The 25,119-nt window shown below is 46.3% G+C and overlaps 1 protein-coding gene across 1 annotated transcript in view; it reads right to left on the minus strand.

The window, feature by feature from the left end:
• The window catches only part of ANKRD6 (ankyrin repeat domain 6), a 189,671-nt gene extending 174,099 nt beyond the window's left edge, over positions 1-15,572 (minus strand). The window contains exon 1 of the mRNA XM_058660832.1: positions 15,482-15,572. The gene's annotated coding sequence lies outside the window, so the exon portion shown is untranslated. The remainder of the gene's footprint in view (positions 1-15,481) is intronic.
• Between the last annotated feature and the right edge of the window lie 9,547 nt (positions 15,573-25,119).

A 25,119-nucleotide genomic window follows, 5' to 3' on the forward strand; every position in this document is an offset into this window, starting at 1 on the left:
AAAATAAAAAGATAATTTGTTATTCATTGATAGTAAGTACATTATTATTGAAAATGGTTGACCTCCAATTTCTCCAAAATCAAGACCTCCCAGACTGAAGAATCCCCATTTCTGCTCCTAGGTATGGTCTTCCTCCTCAGTTCCACATAAGAGGATGAACCCCAGTGTGATGTGAGGGGCGGGTGGGGCAGGCCGATTCTCAAAGACTGCTTCAAAAGCAAGTGAATGATCTGAGTCAGGACTCATGCTGGATTCTGCCCAGAAAGTAGGCTTTCTAGCCCAGTGCAATAACACTAGCTGGTTCACTTCTGGAAGCATTAGCCAGACCATCGTCTACTTTCTTTGCCTACCATGGTCAAGTGAAATAAATATTTATAGAAAGGAGGATCGATAGCACACTGGTGCAAAAAATGTCATCACATTTAAATAAAAACCACCCTGACCCCTGTAACGCAGGTGGGACAGGTAAGTGATCCTCAGATGGCAGTGGAAATGAAGGGGGACTAGACACTGGTGGAGTGCAGTCCCTTGGCATGGCAGCTGTTAATTAACTGAAGGCTTCGCTGAGCTATGCTGGATTTGCACGAGTCTTCACAAAATTTGTGGGGAAACGGATTTAAACAAATTTGACACCAAATTCTTGAAATTTTTGTATAGCTTCTTCATTAATACAAAGTATCCACATTTTTTCTAATGATCCTGGTTTAAACTAAGGAGATCACTTCAAGATATTAAGTTACTCGGGGTGGACAGAAACAGGAACAATTCTGTGAACCTGCAAGACATCAAGCACCCATGCCCACAGAAGTGCCTACAACCCCACACTGACAAAGGCTGTCCATCACTGCTCCATGTGTATCTAAGATCAAACCCACGATCGAGCAGGAATAGCTGCTTGTGGTGCTGAACCCTAACCCAAGAATCAACCACGACTATACCATCACCTGAGGGATTCTCAGACACTCTACTTCTCCACAAAGTAACAGCCCCAAGTCATTGCCAGTTCTTACCCACAATCTTCTCTATTTTTAATCTTATTTAAAAAGCCAAGAGAAGAAGAGATAACTACTGACTCATGCTCCAAATGCCTGCAGAAGCCAAGGTTGAGCCAGGCCAAGGGCAGGAACTTAGTCTGGGTCTTCCATGTGGGTTGTAGTGATACAAGTACTTGGACCATCAGCTGCTGCTTTTGCACGGGAAGCAGAGCCAGAGCTGAACCAGGCCCTCCACTTCAGGTTGTAGGCATCCAAAGCAGCATCCCAACAGCACCAACGCCCACCTCCACAATTCTCATTTCTTAGTTCCATCACCGAATTACATTAGTGGCTGACTCAGTTCAGGCTGTCACAGATGAGAGCCTGGATGGCTTAACCAACACATTCCTATACCTTACAGGCCTGGAGCCTAGGAAGTCTCCAAGATCAAGGAGCTAGAAAATGGGCCCCGTGCAACAGCTCAATTGGCTAATCCTCTCCCTTTCAAGCACTGGGATCTCATATAAGTGCTGGTTTATGTCCCAATTCTCATGGCAGCCCTGGCAAAATAACAGAGGCTAGACTCAGATTAAACAAAAACAACAACAACGAAACAACGTGGGCCCCTATGCCCACGTGGGGGACCTATAAGGAATTCCTAGCTGTCAGCTTCAGATCAGTTCAGCTCTGGCTGTTGCAGCCTCTTGGAGAATGAATCAGTGTATGAAGATCTTTTTCTCTGTCAATCTGCCGTTCCAATGAAAATACATAACTGTAATAAAAATTAAGATTGTGTGAAATTTGTGGTTCCAATATGGATCGTTTCAATTTTTTCAGTTACATTACACTCATCCTCAGCAACAATTTCTCTTGCCATCTTAGATTAACTCTGAGAAACTGCACAATGTACAAACTCCAACAACTCTTCAGGTCACAAATCACTATGTAATAGACAGTACATCACGATCAATGACCATTTATAGCTCTCCAAAGTCTATCTGAGATGGGTCATCTGGTATTCCATTAATACAGACAGCAAAGCCAGTGTACGTACTGTTTGTGTATAATTGTGTTGCCACTTGGTCTCCCAGTAATAAACCCACAGAACATTTTACAACAGTGAATGCTTGAAAGGGGAATTGGCCAACAAAGGTAACAGCAAATAAATGAAAATACAACCGGAAGTGAGATTTCAATAGAAGCAAACAGATTTATAGAAGAATGTTGACACTGCCACACTTGTAGACTCTGGGTCGCACCCAGAGGAACTGCATAAAGAGAATTCACTCACATAGATGGAGAATGCGGTGCAGATGGCGGCAGGTATTGGGTACAATGGCTAAAATGCTGCCTGGGACACCCTTTCCCAAAGCAGAGTGCCTGGGTTCGAGTCAGAAGTCTGCTTCCGATCCAGCTGCCTGGCAGGCAATGGGCTTTGGCTTAAGGCTCATGACCCTGCCACCCACAGAGGGGAACCCGATAAAATTCCATATTCCTGGCTCTGACCTGTTCCTGCTACAGATGTCACAGGCATCTGGGAAGGCTCAACCAGAAGATGGAAGGCCTCTTCCATGTGTGTCTCACCCTGCTTTTTGAATAAATTTAAAACCTCAATGTAAGATTTTTTTTTTTTAAAGATTTATTCATTTTATTGCAGCCAGATATATACAGAGGAGAGACAGAGAGGAAGATCTTCCGTCCGATGATTCACTCCCCAAGTGAGCCGCAACGGGCCGATGCGCGCCGATCCGAAGCCGGGAACCTGGAACCTCTTCCGGGTCTCCCACGCGGGTGCAGTGTCCCAGTGCATTGGGCCGTCCTCAACTGCTTTCCCAGGCCACAAGCAGGGAGCTGGATGGGAAGTGGAGCTGCCGGGATTAGAACCGGCGCCCATATGGGATCCCGGGGCTTTCAAGGCGAGGACTTTAGCCGCTAGACCACGCCGCCGGGCCCAATGTAAGATTTTTTAAATGAAGAATTGGCAGTGGCAAAAACGCCACACTAAAGAAAATCCTGGAGGTACCTCACAGAAGCATGGGGATAAAACATTGGAAGCTGATCTGAGCTTTGAAATAAAAATTCATCAAGACAGGAGAAAAATGTTCACTCACATGGACCTTTAAGCTCCCCCCCAACTCAAATTTCCAAATAGGAAAACGTAGGTTTGCTGCCTGGTTCCAGCTTCCTGCTAATGCACGCTGGCAGGCAGCAGCTTTGGTTCCAGCAGTCATCCTGCCAACCCTGTGGGAGACTTGAGTTATCAGCCTCTGGTCTGGGGCTGTAAGGGCATCTGCAGAGTGAACCGGTGAACTCTTTTGCTCCTTCAGTGAGTGTGTGTGTCTGTGTTTGTGTTTGTCTAAGATAAAGAAATGGAAGATAGCTTATCAATTACTTTTACAGGGAGGTTGGAGGTTCTGGTCGGGATGAGATACCAGGAGGGCTTTGGGGGCAATGAGCCAAGTTCTGTTTCCTGATCTGAGTGAAGTTACAGGACCATTTGCCTGATGATAGTATGTTGAGCTAAAACCATGTGTGGCTCCAGTCTATGACTGCAGGAAACAGTGGACAAGGCCCACTGGGAAACATCAGGCCAGGATCGGCTTTCTAAGGAAAAAGGACACAGAGAAGGGAAGGCTGCTTGGCAGAGGGCACAAAGGTGGCTGCAAGATAGGAAATCAGAAGCCAGGCCTTTCTGGTTACTAGGTCTGCTCTCTCTCTGGGAGTCTGCCAGACTTTTCTTTCACCATCAGACTTGCAGAGAAGGGCAGCTTTCACGTGTTTCCGAGTGAGTTAACTCGGCCAACTCAGCCAAATACAAAGATCAAGGCTAAGGGTTTTAGGATACATTACTTAACACTAGTCAGGAGGAGGAGGAGAAACCAAGCGTGACTGGTCCCCCAAACTTCACTGTTGTGATTGGTACAGTGAAGGGAACAGGCCCTGCACAGAGTACTAGCTCAGCTGGCCTCCCTGGCCTTGGTGCAACAGAGTACTTCCTGGGCCCTGGTGGGCATCACGTGCTGTGTGGGGCTCAGGCAGCCCTGCTGTGGACTCAGCATGCCTGAGGACCTTCCACTCCTCTGAGTCTCCTTCAAGAGCTGTAACATACATTGCTTTCTCACTTAAATATCCTAAAAGCTGGAGCCAGCACCTTGGCACTGCATTCTAATCCTCTTACCTGGGATGCCAGCATTCCACATAGGCGCCGGTTTGTGTCCCAACAACTCCACTTTCAACTCAGCTCATCGCTCATGGCCTGGGGAAGCAGTGGAGGGATGGCTTGAGTCTTTGGAACCCTGCGTGCATGTGAAGACCCAGAGGAAGCTCCTGGCTTCTGGCTTTGGATTGACCCAGTTTTGACCACTGGGTCATTTGAGGAGTAAACAAGTGGATAGAATATCTTTGTCTCTCCTTCTCTTTAAAAGCTTCCTTTCCAATTAAAAATAAGTGAATCTTTTAAAAAGTGTATCTTAAAAGCCTCTGATGTTCCATTTTTCCATTCAAGGATCCATCAAAGATCCCGTGGCTTCTATCTGCCTGGGGAATAAGTGCTCTCCTCACCTCACACCCATCTTTTATTAACATGCATAAGGACCTTATGTGACTGGAGTATTAGCTTCCATCTGGTTGATTAGCCAGCAAATTCAGAGTAAGCATGTTAAAAGTTTAATATTTATTCTCTTAAAGTCAATGTCCCTGGCATTAAAGTAGTTTCAAAAGTAGAAGGACGGGCCAAGTGGCTAAATCCTCACATTGCATGCACTGGGAACCCATATGGGTGCAGGTTTATGTCGTGGCTTCTCCACTTCGCTTCCAGCTCCCCGCTTGTGATCTGGGAAAGCAGTTACAATGGCCCAAAGCCTTGGGACCCTACATCTGCATGGGAAACCTGGAGGAAGTTCCTGGCTTCAGATCAGTTTAGCTCTGGCTGTTGCAGCCACCTGGGGAGGAAGCCAGCAGATGTCTCTCCTTCACTTTGTAAGTCTGCCTTTCCAATATAAATAAATCTTTTTTCAAAAAAGTTTGGGGACATGAGAGTATATTTTAAAAAACTGCATTTAAGTACTAGAGCAAAAAAAAAATTTAGTTTACGTTTTTTATGAACGCACAAAATATTGTCATTTTGAAAACCAGTCAATCGTAAGTATAATGTTAGTGTGTTCGATTTGGGGGGGGGGGGTTGTTTGTGTGGAAAACTAAAAAAAGGAAGAGGGAGAGAGAAAAGGAAGGAGAGAGAAACTTTCATATTCTGGTTCATTTTGAAACCAGGAGCTATAGTTCCAGGTCTGCTATGTGAGTAAGCAGCAAGGACCTAAACACTTGAGCCATCAGCTGCTGCCTCCCAGGGTGCACATTAGCAGGGAGCTGGAATTGGACGTGGAGCTAGTATTCAAACGCTGACAGTCTAAATGGGGATGCGTGATGCAGGTATCCCAAACAGTATTTTAACTGCTGCATCAGTGTTTAACTGGCTGATCTAGGTTTTGTGTCCTCAACACCAAGGGGAGGATGCAAATTTACCAACTTGTTATTTTAAGAGGAGGGAAGGGAACACAACATTGTGGTACACAAGGGGCCAACAACCCACATGAGTACCCAAGTGGGAAAACAAGATGGTCCAGGTTCTTGGCCTGACCCAGCCCCAGTAGTTACAACTATTTGGGGGAGTGAACCAGCAAATGGAAGATATTTCTCTCGGTGTCTCCCTCTCTGTAACTCTTTCTTTGAAATGAAATAAGTAAATCCTAAAAATAAAAAAGAGGAGGGTGCAGGCACTGTGGTACAGCAGTGCCTGGGATGCCCACATCAATCAACAGCACCAGTTCAAGCACTCTGAAGTTTGGTTTTTCTAATTAAATTGATATTAAACATCATGGAACGAGGAGAGCTCATTTGAAGGGATTTTGATATGGGATTTTTTTTTTTAACATCCCACTAGCAAACTTTCAAAAAAATTTATTTATTTTTTAAAGATTTATTTATTTTAATTACAAAGTCAGATATACAGAGAGGAGGAGACACAGAGAGGAAGATCTTTCGTCCGAAGATCCACTCCCCAAGTGAGCCGCAACGGGTCGGTGCGTGCCGATCCGATGCCGGAAACCAGGAACTTCTTCCAGGTCTCCCATGCGGGTGCAGGGTCCCAATGCATTGGGCCGTCCTCAACTGCTTTCCCAGGCCACAAGCAGGGAGCTGGATGGGAAGTGGAGCTGCCGGGATTAGAACCGGTGCCCATATGGGATCCCGGGGCGTTCAAGGTGAGGACTTTAGCTGCTAGGCTACGCCGCCGGGCCCCCCAAGAATTTATTGATTTGTTTTATCTATTATTTAAAATGCAGAGGGAGCCCTCACCCATTGACTCATTCCCCCAAACAGCTGCAACAGTCAGTGCTGGGTCAGCCAGAGGCCAGTAGCTGGACCTCCATTACGTCTCCCATTCTCAACACCTTGAGTCTGCTGCCTCCCAGGGTATGCAGTAGCAGGAAGCTGGAACTGAAAGTAGAACTAGGGCTCAAATCCAAGCAGCGCACAATGGAATGCAGGTGTCCCAAGCTGCCAGATGCTTATCCTACAAACATTTTGACATCAATTTCATTATATGCCTCCCTGCAGAAGCTATCTCATTAGTTGTGGGTCTTTCCTTGGATGATAATGATGTTGACAGATTTCACATTACAAAATACCCTGACTTCCATGCATCCAAGCAAGTGGACTTGGGCAGAGTAGCAACGATGAAGTAAAGTGGGCAAGGCATCTCCTACTCAGTGGGAACACAGGGCATGTGAAGCACAGCAACACAACTTCAAGTATGGGAAGTGCACAGTCTACAGGGGTGAGAATCCTGGACAGTGGCCTCTGGTATTTACTCTGGGCGTTTTGTTTTTGGGGTTATGTTTTAATATTTATTTGAAAGGCAGAGTAACACTGAGAGGGGGAGAGACAAAGCTCATCTATCTTCCAGTTCACTTCCCAAAAAGCTGCCCAGGAGCTTGGAACTCTGTCTTGGTCTAACATATGGACGACAGGGGCCCAAATACATGGACCATCCTCCGCTGCCTTCCTATGCACATGCAGGGAGCCGGATTGGAAATGGAGCAGCCAAGACTCAAACTGGTATTCATATGGGATGCTGGCACCTCAGGCAGAGGTCTAACACTGCACCCCAATTCTGATCCCAGAATGTTTATTTCCTATATTACTTGTCCCTATATTGAATGAAAGCCTAACAAGAAGGGGCAGGTATTGTATTGCAGTGGGTTAAGACCACGAGTCTAGGCTTCTCTGCTTTGGTTCCAGGATCTGGCTAATGTTCCTGGGAAACTAGCAGAAAATGGTCAGGGTTTGAGCCCTTGTCACTCAAATGGGACTTGTCACACAGTGATAGTCTGTCACTTGTATAGGACATCTCTCCAGGCTTCTGGGTCTGGCCCAACCATGGTGGCCATCTGCACAGTGAATAAGAGGGAAGATCTTCTCTTGTCTCCCTCCATCACTTTGCCTTTCAAATAAATAAAATGAATCTGGGGTGGGAGGGGAGGGGAGGAGGAGGGAGAAGGCCCAACAGGAGGCAGGAGATTTTGCTATTATTCATTAGTGGTTTTTTTCAGTTCTTTGAACAGTAAAGAAAGGAAAACTAAAGCTTCAGCAAGCAAGCTATTCATTGGGTGTCAAGTAACCCAACATAAAGCATTCTGGAGATTAAGGAATTCTAAGCAATTAAGAAACTATCTGCTCTTGAAGTGTCAGGAAAGCATCAGGACTAAGGTTCTTCTGCTCATTATAACCCATTCTTCTGTAAACCTTAATGTGGAAAGAAACAACCCATCCCAGCCCCAAGTGCTCACTGAGCACTCAGACATACGGAGCTCCAAGGAACATTCCTCACATTTGTGTTAGCTCCCCCCTGCCTATGCAACACCTGGAAGCGAAGTTTGTTTCCACTTGGGAGCAAAGTTGCAGGGGGGGTCTGAGGCAGGGGGCAGGTAGGGAGTGATTTGGCTCTGGAAGGTGAGGTCACTGCTGTTCAGGAGATAGATGGATGCCTAACATCACTAGGCATTCCCCTTCTGTTTCCAACCTCTGATGAATCAGGCAGGGCTTCCATGCTGGTTGGGACAAGAAACATATTTAGAGCTGCCAGAGAAACTATTTTTAGGTAAAGTAGACAAGTTTCCACAAGGATCTGAAAATGTGTAAGGGTGGGACCCTGTTACCTGTATCAAGATAAGGTGTTAATTCCTGCAGCACTCAGCGTTTAGGAAGAGGCTGGGAATCTCTGACCTGAAGCAGATTTCTTGGTGGACTTGTATGCGTACAACTCAAAAACACTAGTGTAAGGAAGCTAACTGGAAGACAGACAGCTAACTAGAAAATAAGTGTGGTGATTTGCACAAGGCCATTAAATTCAACTGAAAAACCATGTAGTATATTTTAACTGTCTCATCAGGTAGGTCTCACTTTCCCCACCAAAGTGGCAATGTGATGTGTGACAGATTGCATAGGTTCCAACTAAAGCAGAGCTGCTCTCAGTTATGTTAATGCTAAGCCTTATGCAGAGGTCAGCCAACTTTTCCCCATCAAGCAACAGTGAATGTATCAGGTTTGGTGAGCCATGTTGCCTCTGCTGCAATTACTCAACACTGTCTTCTTACTGCTAAAAGTGGCCATGTGTAGTGTGAAAAGGACTAAGTGTGTGTTCCTATAGAACTTCATTGACAAGGGAACAGGCACTGTGATACACTAAGTGAAGCCCCTACTTGGGATGTCTCATCCCATACTGGAGTGCCTACTTCAAGCCCTGGCTATGCTTCCTATCTGTTTTTTCTGAAGATGGGCATCAACAGATGATGACTCAAGTTCTTGGGTTACTGTCACCCAGATGGTAGACGACGATGGGGTTCCTGGTTTTTGACTGGCCTGACCCAGCCCTGGCTTTCCCAACCATTTGGGGGAGTGAACCAGCAAATAGATTATTTGCATTCTCTTTATCATTTTGCCTTTTAAAATACATAAATCTTTTAAAGAAAACTTTACTGACCAAAGGAGCAGCAAATTAGATTGGATCCATGCTATAACCTGCCAAGTTTTGCTCTACTACATCTTTAACTCCAGTCTTCACCAGCTGATACACCACTCCAAAACATGCCACTTTGGTAAAAGGATTATGCTGAGCTGCACACAACCAAGGGGCAGATACAAGGAGAGTCTCTACCCTTGCTCCATTTGTCTGAAACAGGACACCAGTTTACAAAGGTGTTCCTCCTCCCTCTCTGCCAAAGAGCCAAAGGTTAGTTTCCAAGGACACTTTTAGATCCTCAGCAGCCTGGAGATGGCACCACAGAGTGCCATGGCATGGCCCAGTGTATAATCAGCCCTTATCTACCATTTGTTTCCCAGATATGAACCTGCCTGCAAATTTCTGTCCCTTGAGACTCACTTTCTTCCGACAGGAGTATTGAGTATTTATATACATTATATATAAAGGTATGTTTATATAATATATTCATACATTTATTATATATATGAAAATGTGACATAGGCCAGATTTCTATGCCACTTGCTTCAAATTCACTCTTACCTCCCATGTAAACATGGAATGTTGATAAACTTGTTTATTTTTGTATTGTTTATCAACTGAGAACTTAAAAAGATGTAGGGACATTATTTTTTCCTCCCTTACACCAACATGGGCACCATAAAACAAAAACTTCTTAAATATCAGGTTCTAAGGGCCCAGCACTATGGCTCAGTGGCTCAATCTTCACTTTGCAAGCATTGGGATCCCATATGGGTGTCAGTTCATGTCCTGGCTGCTCCACTTCTGATCTAGCTTCCTATTTAAGGCATGAGAAAGCAGTAGAGGACAGCCCAAGCCTTGGGACTCTGCACCCAGGTGCGAGACCTAGAAGAAACTCCTGGCACCTGGCTTCAGACTGGCTCAATTCCAGCTGTTGCAGTCACTCAGGGACCGAACCAACAGACAGAAGATGTTTCTCTGTTTCTCCTTTCTATAAATCTGCCTTTCCAGTAAAAATAAATCTTTAAAAAATCAGGATTTAAAACATGGCCAATTTCAATTGTCATGTTGTTTTCTTTGGTACAATAGCTCCCTCCTAATTACTCAAGTTTCTTTGAGTAACAAGCTATGTGTGATCATCTTTTAATCCCTCAGTGTGCCCCATTTGTAGCTGTTGGGTATGCGATACAGCCAATTGGTCTTCTCAGAGGCACAAACTTTCTTCAAACCAGATGAGCCAGTCCAGTGTTAACTTCAGTTTCCCTTAAAAGCCAATAAGGGAAAGTGACACATTATGCGATTATGTAATCCAGTCCATGGTAAAAACGTTTTTTTCCGTGATAGAAGACAGTTTCACATTAGCCTCCTGCCAGCAACATGAAGTAGCTTTATACTCTTGCGATTCCAGTCACAAAGCCAAAAGACATGCATATGCTTGCTGTGTGTTAATCTTCCATCCTTCCACCTTTCTCAGATGCACACTTCCTTACTTGGCTGGGAGACTGAGTAAATTAAATAGGCTGAGGTCCCTAATAAAGGCTTGAACTTAGATGGCTTAATCCCACTTTTATTTGTTCACATGGCAATCATACATTTCCTGTATGGAAGTGTCATCTACCCCTTACATTAAGACATAACTTTGTGTTTATGCATGTGTCTTTTGAATGCAGCATATTCTATCACGGCAGTTATATCAGCAGCAGGAGAACTAGCTTACTTATGTAAAAAAAAATGGTTACTTTCCACCCAACTTCCACCCAGCAGTTACCCTTCCACAGGATAAGATTTGGCTCCAAAGTGGCTGCCCAGCCAGGGCCTCCTTAAATCTAGGTGTGGCCATGAGAGTGGTGCTAGCCAGTGAAATGGGGGCAGAAGCAAAGCTGTGTACTTTCTGTACGCACATGCAGTCAATGTGTGTGTGTTTGTGTGTGTTTTCCATCCTCCTCCTCCCTTTGCAGTGCCTTTGGAGACCACATGCTGAAGCTGGTGGCAACATAGGAAGGGACCACGAACCCTGAACCAATCGAAAGACAGCCACTTAAAAGAGAGGCCCTCCAGGAATAACCAACTGGACATTCTGAAAGCTAGCCATAAACTTTCACTGGATTAAGCCACTGAGAGTTGAAAATGACTGTTACACCATTTCACCTATCTTAGTAGGACATACTTAGGTTACCGCATTAGACAAATCATGACTTACTGAAGGACTTCTATGACAAATGCAAATGTTAAAGTGTTTCAAGACAGGGAAGTTCATGTGCTATTTTTGCAACTTCTGTATGATGAGAATACTGTTTCAAAATGAAGTTCAAGCAGGCAAAACCATTCAGTCTGTTTTAGTACCAGACTTCTAGACTATACCAGGGCTCTGAGCTTGCAGATATGCTGACTGGCCAGAAAGTCTGGGAGGGAAAACAAGCTCGCCTTCCCATTCTGTCCTCATCCCAGCTCCAGAGTAAAAGATGCCAGAACTAACTTTAACAGTGCTTACAATACTTAAAAATGTGTTCCTATCTTAGAGTCATTCAGCAGAACAGAAATCCTTGACTTGGAGGTCAGAAGTTCTAAGATTATTGAAACCGTAAATCGTCGAGTGAACGCACTTCTGTCCATTTAGGGAAAGGAGTTTCACTTCTGTCCGCTCCACATATAGCTCCCTAACTGAAGGAAGAGCTGGAAATACTACACGACACTGCCAACAGAGCTCCTGCAGCCCACATCGACTCCTCCACTTTGGCGTCTTGACCCCATTTAGTTTCCAAATGTCTCCCCCTCGCAGCTTCCAGAGCCTTCTTTCTGCCCAAAATTGAGTTAAACCTGAGCTAAACCTGATCAGCTGTTTTTCCTCGGAACCTCCAGCTACTCATCTGGACCTTGAAAACTCTGAGACCCCTTATGTCCCCACAAGTCCCTGGTGAATCACCATTTGCTTGCTTTCTTCACGGCCGGACCACTCTCGGCACAGTGCCTTGCACAGGTGCATCACACGTTTGTTCTCTAGTCATGACCTTGCTTCACTTGGCCCTTCTGGAGGTTAGCACACTAGTTTTCACCCTTTGACTGGCTATTTCACAAGTAGAGCAAATCCTAGAGCCAATTTAGGATGCTCAGAATTAAAGGGAAACAGTGTACTCAGCATGTTGGACACTGCCGTGCCTCCTAGAGGTATTTCACAGGCTCAACATTACATCGCTTACATTCCAGTTCATGACATCATCTCTCTGCAAAGCAGAGTTTTCAGCACTTGCTTTGATAAAAAGCCAACACTACGGAAAAATTAAACTGGAGCAGCCAGTTAGTGTGATGGTGTCCAATTCAATCCTGAAATTGCAGAAACACTACAGATGCACATGCATTCTGTTAATTATGATTATTTCAATACAGTACGAAATATTTTGTTTCTCTCAGCTGCTGTATTTTTCTTTTAAAGGCTTCTAAATAACTTGTCACTGGGATGCTGGACTGCTGGTACTGTCAGACAATGTCAGGGCACACTTAAATAACACTGATGGAATCATGACTCCTTATGAAGTACTATACTGGGGAAAATCTGCTGGGGGTTGGAGTTTGGGGGGGAATTTAAAATTTTAAATTTTATGGTGCAATTTCGTAAACAAATTTTTAAACAAAAACAAATTTTTAAACAAAAATTTAAAACAAAAAAAAATTTAAAACAGCTTCTAAGTTGTTAGGATATAAGCAAGTTGACCCTAAACATTTTTTTTATTAATTATTATGCATTATGTAAAACAGTTAGGACCAACGTAAAAAAGAAAAAAAAGTTCTGTGGGGAAGAAGTTGCTTTAAAAAGGGAGGACTCAAAGGGATTAGCTACGGCAACTCTGACTGGTCCAAAGAGTGGGAAAGGTACTAGAATGGAACAGAAAGAAGAATGGGAATGTATTGAGGAAGAGGGCCCCGAAGTGGGCCTCGAGGGGGAACTGGAGGCCTGGGAGTAGGTCTGGGAGGAGGAAGGGGGCCCCGCTGGTAGCCATAGGGTGGGGGTCTCGGGGGACCAGTGTACCCATGAGGGGGCATCAGCGGAGGAGGTCCACGCATACCATGTGGAGGCATAGGGCCTGGGTGACCCATGGGAGATCCAAACGGAGGGCCTCTCGGAGGCATGCCCATCGGAGGTGGTCCAGGATGAGGCATCCCAGGTGGGGGTCGTGGTGGCGGCTGCCCCCCAGAGCCAGGGGGTCCAGCATGGGGGTGTCCTAAGCCATGAGGGCCATGGTGGGCCAGCTGCATCTGAGACATCCCTGGATGGGGCATCCCACCCGGCGGGAAGGGGTGAGGGTGTTTCATAGGCTCTGGGAATCCCCCCCACCCCTCCTCACGCCCCTCCCCCCGACCCTAAACATTTTAACAACTTAAACCTGGATGAACTGAGAAAAACTTCAGCAATAATGGCTCCATGAACCATGTTTTAGAATTTTTACCTTTCCCCAGGAGTGAGTGTGATGAGTGACTCCCTGGGGAATCCTGTGCGACACTGAAGAAATAACTTAGAGACCACAACACACTCTTAACAACCAGGAAAGAAAGAATTGGAAATTAAAACCATTTTGAAAGGTCACTCTTGGCCAGCTTAATCCTTTAAATCCCATACAATGGCCCCCTGATAATTAGTATTTAAAAAATAAAAGCAAGTTTCTAAAACACGCACACACAAATTACTGTTTTTCTATTTCTCAGGGACTCCAGCAAATCTGACAATTACAGCCTCCAAGCTATGTTGGAAAAGGCAAGCACACCCTAGCCAGACATAACACACCCTGAGTCTGTGCTGGGGGAGGGGGGAGTAAGGAGAGCCAGCAACACCAGCCATCCCAGTGCTTGGAGGCTTGAAGCTTTCTTGAGGTTGGCATCTCACTCCCAACATTCTGCACCTGTGCTTAATGAAAAAGTCCTGGGTGCTGCAGAAATGCTAGTTTGGAAACCTTTTCCACAGAACTTTTCATTTAAGACAGTACCCGTAGAATGCATCCAGGGGAGCGACTCTTGAGAGGAAGAGGTGAGTGGAAGGTTATGAGGAGGGGGGTCCCAGGAGTTCACAGGGCCTGGGAATGTTCTGGTTCATCAGCGGGGTGAGGGCTAATCGGGAGTGTGTCCTGGCAGCTTTCTACTCCTTGGCATGTATGACGTGCATGTCAGCGGCGGCCGGTGTCTTCCCCTGGGAGGGCCTTGGTGGTGGACGTGTCTGTCACCAAGCTCATCTGGGCCCAAGCACCCTACCTCTGGAGTACTTGGTTATGTGGGGAGACTTTAATGAGAGACTCAGGTTAATTTTGGAGCCCGCCATGAACAAACAAGGAGCTGCAATCACCACTGGCTTATACCTCCCAACAGCTGCAGAGCTACTTGGGGTGGTCGGACTTCTTCGTCCCTCTGCTCCCTCCCCTCCCCATTTCCCACCTAGAGGATGGAAATCTCCCATTAAAATCTGCATCCCTAACTCTTGAAAATAATTATTCATTTACCACATGCAAAGTCTACACTTGGCAGCATTGACGTACCCACTTTCTGTAGGGTTGTCATGGCTACCGGAAGACCTTCCCACTCTTCCCACACAGCCCCCACATAGATCAGCGTCCAGTTGTCTTGACTGCCCCAGGCCTCTGCACCGACGCCAGCACAAGCAGCTGGCACCCTAATAGAGTGGAAATCAACTCGCAACACTTTTCCCCAAAGCACGCTGGGCCTGCACTGGCGTTAATGCCTCCTGTCGCTGAATTTCCATGATACTGCCGGGTAATGGATAGCGCCTCCCGGTTTCAGTTCCAAAAACTACCGTGGAAAGAAGTCATTTTCCTAACAAGCCGAAGCGCCGGGATTCCAGCTTCTCACCACCACGTGATCCTCCTGCCCTACTCCAGGGAGAAACCTGTTGACCTGCTCGAGGACCAATTTGCTTGGGCCACAATTACATGCCCCACTTCCCCTCTGCACCCCCAGTCCTATGGGAAGCGACTCCTCCCACTTAAATCCCTCGGGGTCAAGAGTCGCAAAACCCTAGGGGGACGGTGCGCCCACTTCGGCCAGGCCCGGGAGATGCCCTCGCTGGCCTGGACTGGACTGCGCGGGACCGCCACAGCCACACCTGCTCCCCACAGTGGCGCGGGAAGGCGCGGGGAGGTGGGAGCCGGACACGATTCCCCAGCGCAGCCGCAGCCCCGCATCCACCAGCCGCTTCGAACTCTGCATGCTCCACCGTAGACAGACCCCCGGGGAGAAAGTTTCCGACACTTCCAGCCCCCAAAAGTTTAGTACTCTGGGGAGGCAACTGAGGCAGCGCGTCCGGGGTGGGGGTGGGGGGACAGGGAGCCTCCCTCTCCCCGCTCGGCGTTCCCGGAGGCCGCTGGACAGGGTCCAGGCGCTCCTCCGGGGGGTCACCCTCACCAGCAGCCCCGCAGTCCGCGCTGCGGGGTGCCGACCGGGTCCTCCAGGGCTGGCGGCGCCCGCACTCGCGTTTAGGTCGCTCGCTTACCTTTTCCTCCCGCGCCGCTCGATCGCACCGCAGCAGCAGATGGCGGCGACAGGGCGAGGGCTGAGGGGACGCGATGGGGACGGGCTCCCGCTGGCTCCCGTGGGCCCCCCGCCCCGGGCTGGGCCGCCGCCTGCAGCTTCTCGCCCGCCAGGATCGCCCGCGGCTCCCGCAGGTTACCTGGGGCCCGGCCCGCCGTGCCCAGCCCTCCGCGCCCGGGCTCACGGCCCCGCGCCCCGCCCCGGGCCTCCCCATGCCCGGAGCTGCAGCGACCCGCAGCGGGCACCCACGACACGGCGGGACCCGGGCGTGCGCTCCCGGAGAGGACGGCCACCCACTGGGCAGCGAGAGGAGGGTGCGCGACTCCACTCAGAAGTTGCCGCAGGGCTTACTGGAAAGGGAAGAAATTTAAGAGGAACTCCAACCGTTAGTCCATGGTCAGGTGCGCCTTATAAAGCATGCGCAGCTCCCTGAAGTGGGGCCAAGCACTGATGTGGGAATCATTCTCACGAGGGTGGTGGAGAGGCCAGGAGGAGACCTTTATTGCTATCAGCTGGTCTGGAAGTAGCCTGTGGGAGCCATCCCCTGTGGGACAGCCTGCAGCCGCGTGCCACTTTGCATGCCCTTTTGTCTCAGTCTTCTTTCTTCCAGAGCCACTTCTTCAGTACCTAGAAGAGCTCCGGGAATACAGCGAGTGTTCAATAAATAATTGTTGAATGAATGGGACCTTATTCAACCCTTAGAAGGAGCCAGTAGTTTCATAAGGCGAGGGAGCAAGGCAGGTGCGGCCGGAAATGGAGTTCGTTTCACCTGTGCTCCGGGGCAAGCTAATGGCAGGCTGATTTTTTTTTAAATCCCCTCTGTAGTAGGTCTGGTTTCCAAGGAAAGAGAAAAGAGAAGACCCCCCCTCCGTTTCCTTAGTACAGTGTTTCTGGACAGAGGCGTTTTCGCGCAGGGTGGGAGCCGTCTCAGTGGGCATCGGTTTTTCAGGTTGTTGCCGCGACTTCCCAGTTGGAGCTCTTGGAGCGCACCTTGCCTCCTCCACCTCCCCATTAGCTCTCAGTTTCTCTGCAGGCAGACCACGGCTATCACAGATGAGATTGGTAACACCTGAGCTTTCGAGCCATCATTTCTCTCAGATTTTTCCAGAACCTAGACTCCCCCAACCCCCTTCCCCAGCTTGTCCCTTGAATAGGCTGCCCAAAACACAGAAGGCTCCATTTCCCTGAGAGGCTCTTAAAACCTTCCCAGGCCGGTCATAATCAGACGAGGTTTTGAGTTCCATTTGTGAGCAGTTAGAGCAATCCCACTCAAAGAACCTCAACGCCCAAGCCAGCCTATGGGACGCGTGAGTGCTCCCTAGAGCCGACCCCTCTGCTTTTGTCTGCCTACATTGATTAATGGGAATTCCTGGAGGCGGAGCAAGCCGTGGCTGAGCTGCCTGCAGAGCCTGCCAGGCAGGCACACATCATTGGGGCCTCCGATGAAAGGAGACCCTCCAAATCTCTGGCGAAGAAGGCTCCCTCCCCCCCCCCCCCCCCCCCCCCCGCCTACAGGCACATTCTTGCCTCTGTGTTCCGCTTACAGCCCGCTGTGTCCACCCCATCAGCCCTTCTGACTGTCTCCTCACAAAGAAGTCTGCACTGTACATGATAATGTCCAGGCGCTGTGATAATCTGCTCCTATTTCCCACGACATTGTTTTAATGAGTCCACTGTGTGCGCTCGCTGTCCTTTGTGTGGTTATCTCCGACTCAGCCGTCCACGTGGCTCTGACCTCTCACCCTGCCACTTGCCTGAAGCTGCCTGCGGTGACAAGCAGAGAAGCCTTCCCTGCCTGCCGCTCTGGGATCACATAATTCTCCTTCCAAGGAGTTACGATGCTGATGTAACGCTAAACACTATGTGGTTCATTTAAAAAAAAAAATGTTTAGTTGAAAGTCAGATTCAAGTGACCCCAATTGCCAGGGCTGAGCCAAACTCAAACTAGGAGCTTCATCTGGTCTCCCGCAGGAGTAGCAAGAGCCCAGACTTGGGCCATCTTCTGTTGTTTTTCTCAAGCCATTAGTAGAGAGCTGGATGGGAAGTATAGCTGCCACGACTTGAACTGGCATCCGTATGAGATATTAACAGACAATAGCTTAACTCTAGCTCCTGTGTGATTCATTATTATTATTATTGTTTTTTAAAAATATATTTTTTATTGGAAAGGCAGATAAGATTCATGGACAGAAGAAAAGATAGAGAAAGATCTCTCTGCTGGTTCACTCCCCAAGTGGCCAAAATAGCTGGAGCTGAACTCATCCAAAACCAGGAGCTTCTTCCAGATCTCCCACGCAGGTGCAGGGTCCCAAGGCTTTGGGCCATCCTCCACTACTTCCCCAGGCCACAGGCAGGGAGCTGAATAGGAAGCAGAACAACTGGGACACAAATCAGCACCTGCATGGAATCCCAGCGCTTGCAAGGTAAGAATTTAGCCATTGGGCCATTGTGCTGGCCCCCCCTTTTCTTTTCCTTTGAACATTTTGTAAATGGAAGCTTTTTGTACGACTCTTAGGTAATTTTTATTTTTCTCTGGACAGTGTGTTTATGTTTTTCTGCTATGTAGCATTTCATTCAAGACTGTGCCACAATTTGGTGTTGCCATTTGGCCTAGTAAGACACAGTTTGGGACATCAGCATCCCACGGCAGAGTGCCTGGGTTTGAGTTCCTGACTCCACTCCAGTTCCAGCTTCCTGCTAATACATATCCTGAGAGGTGGCAGTGCTGGCTCATGTACTTGGACTTCTACAACCCATGTTGGAGACCTGGATGGAGCTCTGGACTCCCGGCTGCTATTGCCAGCAAGTAGGGAAAGAACTAGCACTAGCCTAACACCTAAAGTCCTCGCCTTGAATGTGTTGGTATCCCATTTGGGCGCCTGTTCCTGTCCTGGTGGCCCTGCTTCCCATCCAGCTCTCTGCTTGTAGCCTGGGAAAGCAGTTAAGGACAGCCCAAGACCTTAGGACCCTGCACCTGTGTGGGAGACTCCAAAGAGGCTCCCGGCTCCTGGCTTCAGATCAGCTCAGCTCCAGCCATTGCTGCTGCTTGGGGAGTGAATCAATGGATGGAAGATCTTTCTGTCTGTCCTGCTCTCTGTATATCTGACTTTCTAATAATAATAATAGAACTAGCAAAAGGAAGATATCTCTCCCTGCTTCCAAGTAAATAAAATAAATTTAAAAATGTAAAGACTGTATCACAATTTAATTACACACTGTTTTTGGACATTGTGTTTCTACCAGTTTTACTGTTTCAAATGATGTTGCTAATGGGCGTTCTTAAATTTTTCTGCTAACCTATATGCACAAGAATAGTTTTCAGTTTATGTAGAAGTGGAATGTTTGGGTGTGATGAATGATATGATCACAGTTTCCAGGTGGTATCAAGCAGTGTATAAAAATTCCCCTTGAGGAGCTGGCACTATGGTATAGTAGGCTAAGCCTTCGACTGAGATGTCAGCATCCCATATGATGCTTTTTTGAGTCCCAACTGCACCACTTCCAATCCAGCTCACTGCTAATGGCCCGAGAAGGCAGTGAGGGATGACTCAGATCCTTAGGCTCACTATAGCCATATGGGAGATCCCAGAGGAGGCTCCTAGCTCCTGGCTCCTGGCTTCAGACTGGCCCAACTCTGGCTGCCAGAGCCTTTTGGGGATTGAACCAGCAGATGAAAGATCTGCCTCTCCTTCCTCTATAACACTGCATTTCAAATAAAAATAATGTAAATCTTCTTTTTAAAACTTCCCTTGCCCTAGATCTTAGGAGCACTTGTTTTCCTTGTGGGTATGAAACAATTTTTCAACATGAATGTGATTTGTCTTTCCCTAAACATTAGAAAGATTGAGCATCTTTAATACTTAGTGGCTATTCTGGCTGCCTCTTTTTTTTAAAGATTTATTTTATTTTTTTATTGGAAAGGCAGATTTACAGAGAGAAGGAGAGACAGAGAGAAAGATCTTCTGCTTGCTGGCTCACTCCCAAAGTGGCTACAATGGTCAGAGCTGAGTCGATCTAAAGCCAAGAAACATGAGCTTCTTTCCAGGTCTCCCTCACGGGTGCAGGGTGCCAAGGCTTTCGGCTATCCTTGACTGCTTTCCCAGGCCACAAGCTGAAAGCTGGAAGGGAAGGGGAGCAGCTGGGATACAAACTGGTGCCCATGCAGTTTCCCAGCGCATGTAAGGGGGAAATTTTAACCACTAGGCTGTTGCACTGGGATCACTTCCTCTTTTTTTAATTGTCATGTGGTTTGCCCCATTTCACATGGGTTGAGAAATCCTCCCTGATTTGAAAGATATAAAAATATTCTGCATTATTTTCCACTCAAAGTCTCAAATGTGGTCCTTTTTTTAAAGTCTACATTCCTTTTCTGACATTCATTTTATCTCTCACTTGCAATGTTGGGGTCATCTTATAATTAGTTTCCATGGATGTATGAATCTGTTTTAGGCCCTCTGTTTTGTTTTAATTGCCTCTTCTTGTGCTAGCACATTGTCTGAAAAATCTGTGGTTTCATTTCTAATCTTGGTTTTTGTTAGCAGAAGTCCCACTCTGACTTGTTTTTCTTCTTCTTCCTTATAAATACATCAAGTATTCTTAGCCTTTCACTCTTCCATAAACATTTCAGAATTCATTTGCTTGACTCCATGAAGAACTCGGAATTTTTATTTTGAATCTGCAAACTGGCTTTTACAACCTTATCCCAATTTGGTTCTCGTTACACTTTTGCCATGCTTTCCTAAAAACCTCTCTCTTCTGCTGGTTTTAAGCTTCTGTTGGCTTGCCTTGGCCAACACGTGTTGGAGCAGAAGCCTTGGTCTCCAACACCATTCTTGAGCTTCTGAGTTTGACCTGGAAGATATCATGTCCCAAAGAGTGGCTACTGCCTCAGCTGGGGCTCCAGAATGAGAATGCAGGGAATAGGGGTAAAGAATCTTTCTTTGGCCAAGAGTACTTTGAATAATTACAACATAATTCATGGGCCACACAAAATTACCAACTTAAAAAAACAATTTATTATAAATTTATTGAATTTCCAGTCTTGCTTGAAGTTGGCATGGCAGGGCCAGACCAAATGCTTTTCTGGGCCTTACAGGGCCTGTAAGCTAGTTTCTTTTCCCTGGCATAAGATCACGAAGAGTTCAGTAGAGCTCCAGCAAGTTTGTAGCACTGACGTAATGGGATCAAGAAGTTAATTGTTTACTTCCACTGCAATTTGGAAACAATATTTTGCAATATTGAGTCATAGTGCCATGTGGATGTTTCGTTCTACGCAATTTTGCCAAATACATGGCTTTATGTAATACCATCACAATCAAGACTTAGAATTATGCAATCAGCACAAAAATTCTTTTTCCTGCTACTCTGTAGTAGCCAAATCCAACCCCTCCCTCACACTATAACTCGCTTATGGCAACCACTAATTTACTGTTTTCTACAATTTTGTCATTTCATTAATGTCATATAAAATGGACTTACATGCCATCTTTTGGGATTGCCTGTTTAAACTCAGCCCTATACTTTTGAGATATAGGCTATGGCATTTTTAAAGTTTATGTATTGGTTGATTGATTGATTGTCTTTAAAAGATATGAAACCTTCCTATGTATTATTAGGTTAAGAAACAAAAAAGACAAAGAAAAATCATTATAAAAAGTCTGTTTCCACAAATTGTGTGACATAATTCATCTTTATTCAACGCTTAACTGTGATCCAACATTGTAACAAATGTTTTTATGTATTTATGCTAAGTAATCTTGACAATAGCTCAGTGAATCAGGAACTATTACTGTCTACTTGTTTTCCAGAAAGAGAAAACTAGATATGGAAAATTATGTTTTTCATGAAATAGATGGCTAATTAATGACATACCTGGAATTAGTTTATTTTATTTATTTTTAATTACTTGAAGACTAGAGATAAGTCATCCACTTACTCCACCCCAACAATACCTGCAACAGTTGGGGTGGGCTTGGACCAGGCCAAACCAGGAGCCAGGAACTATAAACAAGTCTCACAGGTGGTGAAAGGGAACCAAGTATTTAGGCCTTCATACCGAAGAACGGCTTAATGCATTGCACGATGGCACGCATAAGCTTTTCTCGTCTGCCTTTTTCCCTCACTTTCAAGCCCTAAAGAAAAGGTAGTGTGTTAATCTGTTTAAACATGTTTGGCTGCAGGCCTGGGACAGTAGCCTAGTAGCGAAAGTCCTTGCTTGCTCGCGCTGGGATCCCATATGGGCTCTGGTTCGTGTCCCAGCTGCTCCACTTAAATCCAGCTCCCTGCTTGTGGCCCGGGAAAACAGCTGAATGGACCAAAGCCTTGGGACCCTGCACTGACGTGAATGACCCAAAAGAAGCTCTTGGCTACATAGTACAGATCGACTCAGCTTTGGCCACTGTAGCCACTTGGGGATTGAACAAACAGATCTTTGTCTCTCCTTCTCGCTGTAAATCCTATTTTCCAATAAAAATAAATTAAATCTTTTTTAAAAGTTTGGCTGCATAAACTTATGCTTGACAAGAGAAACTTAGACAATTAAAATCATGTGATATCTTAAATGATAAAAGTATCTGGGCCAGGGGACAGTACAGGTTGAACTGCTACCAATGATGTCAGCATCCCATGTGAGCTGGTTCCAGTCCTAGCTGCCTCACTTCTGATCAAGCTCCTTGCTAATGCCTCTGGGAAGGCAGAGGAAGATGATACAAGTCTTGGACCCCTGCCACCCACTGGGAGACCCAAACAGAACTCTGGGATCCTCTCTTTAGTCTGGCCCAGCCCCTGCTGTTGCAGTCATTTGGGAAGTGAGCCAGTGGGTCGGTTTCTTCCTCTCTCTCTCTTACTCCCTCTTCTCTCTGTAACTCTGCCTTTTGAATAAAAATAATCATTTTAAAATCTGAGTTTTAAGCCTATTTTCCATTATGTGGAATCCAAGAAGTAGCATAGATCTAACACAGAAAAGTCTTGATACCACCTCTATGTCTGGGTCTCCCCCTGAGTATGCCAAAACTAGTCAACATTGGGAGTTATCAAACTAAGCATGAAAAGTGGGGAGTTTGTTATGCCACCAACAATATCTGCCTGGCATTTGTTTAACTTCACTTTTCCTATGCCAGGCAATGTGGGTACATCTAAAGGCTTCTGTTTGGCTTGTCTTTTTAATGTTGAGACTTGTTTCCCCAGCTAGCAGAGCAGAATGCTGCAGTGGCACTGCACAGTAAGCCATGGTAGATTGGACCATCCACTTGCCTATCAACACTACTGTCAAGTGGCACATAAAATGCAACCTAAGAGCATGACCTAGAATTGCATTTCGTGGAGACTCTAATCACTGTTCCAGGCTCTAGGGCAGAAAAAGGGGAAAGGCATATGCTCCTGGCATTTAATGATGGGTAGAGTTCTTATCAACCATTAATTTACAATAGGGATCAGTGCTCTGGGGTAGTAGTATATGATGTGGTGTGAGGTGGGGATGGGGCCAGGAGTCAACAACTGGCCTAATTCAACCAACCAGATTTCTGTTTTTGAGAATCAAATCAAATCAAAACAAAACAAACCCCCCAAAAACCTTAACAAAGGCACAGTGCTTTCTGTTATAAATGCTTCTTTAAATTATTTCAGTCTGGGCCCGCTGGTGGCCTAGCGGTTAAAGTCCTCACTTTGAACGCGCCCCGGGATCCCGTATGGTCACCGGTTCTAGTCCCAGCAGCTCCACTTCCCATCCAGCTCCCTGCTTGTGGCCTGAGAAAGCAGTCGAGGACGGCCCAAACCTTTGGGACCCTGCACCCGTGTGGGAGACCCAGAAGAGGTTCCTGATTCCCAGCTTCTGATCGGCGCAGCACCAGCCATTGCGGCTCACTTGGGGAGTGAATCATCCGACAGAAGATCTTCCTCTCTATCTCTCCTCCTCTATGTATATCTGACTTTATAATAAAAAACAAATATATCTTTAAAAAATTATTTCAGGTTATCTAATGGATTTAATTCTTCTCACAACCATATTGAGATATGTAATACTATCACCAGTTTGCAAATGAAGAAACTGGGGCACAGTGAGGTTAAATAACTTGGTCCAGGTGTCACAACTAGTTAATGATGGAGCTAGGATTTGAACTCAGGTAGCCTAATTTCAGAGCCTAGGTCCACTATCACTGAACCTGGGAGAGTGAGAAAGCCAATCCCTGCCACCTGTGCAGAAAATGTCAATGTGCAGAAAAAATGTCTTTCTGCAAAGAAAATAAAAGGAAGAGGACAGAAGCAAAAACAAGGCCCCCTTATTGTAGAACTGGAATTATCTCCCTTCAGATCCCAAAACATTCTCACCAAGATTGTCTCAAAATGAAATGAGTGCTGAACTTCAGCACTGACCATATATGACAAAGTCCTATCCATGTATCCACTTATCCATCCATTCCTTCACTCATAATTGGTGAGCAGGGGACATGTTTGGCTGCCTGGTTCAGAATACCCCACCCTCAGGGATTACCCAGAACTTCCCAATTGGTTTGCCACTACCACTCCCATGCTACCAATGTGGTATCGGTATGGTCAAGTATTTGATCATTTCAACCTTGGGGAAACCGAACAAGAGTTTGAAGAAACCGAAGTCTTCAGGGTGGTCACCTCTGGCTAGAAATAGTCCATCCATTTCTTTCAGTGCAATGAGTCAAACAGTCCAACTTTCTAAGGTTCATGATTGGATAAGGAGCAGTGACTCAAAGCATAGACTTTCTGATTCTGATTAAATAAGGTTGGGATCTTTCTGCTGCCATCTTGGGTATGTGCTCCCCACACAAATCTGGGACTGTACCAGAGCTTGAAGAACAAGATTCCACACAACAAGCCAGGTACCCACAGCACCTGAAACTGACAAAGGCACTAGTCAATAAAGCCAGAATCGGGGCTTAAGCCTGCCAGCAGGCCCCAAAGTCACCGAGGGTGAGGCAAACGGTACTTTTCAGCCACAAGAATACAAACTGGTGAGGAATGTCCGCTTTATTATGCACAGGTTACAGCTTATAAAGACTAAGGGGAGGGCAGGAGGATGTCTTCCAGCAGACCTCCCACCCACCAAAGGCACTGTGTTTGGCTATATGACATGTCTATTCCCCTTGATCTTCTGGTCATGTCAGAGATTATGTTCCATGTGTATTCCCCGTGAACTCCTAGTCATGTCAGAGGTCATATCCCACATGTAGGCTATGGACAGGTGAGCTCTAAGCCACACCCACCAGGTAGCAGACAGAGACTTGGGGTGATTACCCACAAGACATAGTTAGAAGGAAAAGAAAACATTGAAAGCTATGTTCAAACTGGTCTTCAACAGATAACAGGGATTAGTTGAATCACTAAGCAGAAATCTAAAAACATCCTCCTGCTTCTCATAAAACCAAACGCTTACAGAAGCCTGACTATGCTATTTTGGGGTTGCTTAGATGGAGAACTTACCTCAACAAGCGTAAGACAGGGTTGAGAATTATAAAATTCTAGCTGAAGCTATGTTGGACATTTAAGAAAACATACAGACTCAACCAAGCCAAGGGAGAACAAAGATAAAGAGGCTGATGAAGCAGGAATGGAAGTTAAAGATATGGAACC

Source organism: Ochotona princeps, chromosome 1, assembly GCF_030435755.1.
Source record: "Ochotona princeps isolate mOchPri1 chromosome 1, mOchPri1.hap1, whole genome shotgun sequence".
NCBI lineage: Eukaryota > Metazoa > Chordata > Mammalia > Lagomorpha > Ochotonidae > Ochotona > Ochotona princeps.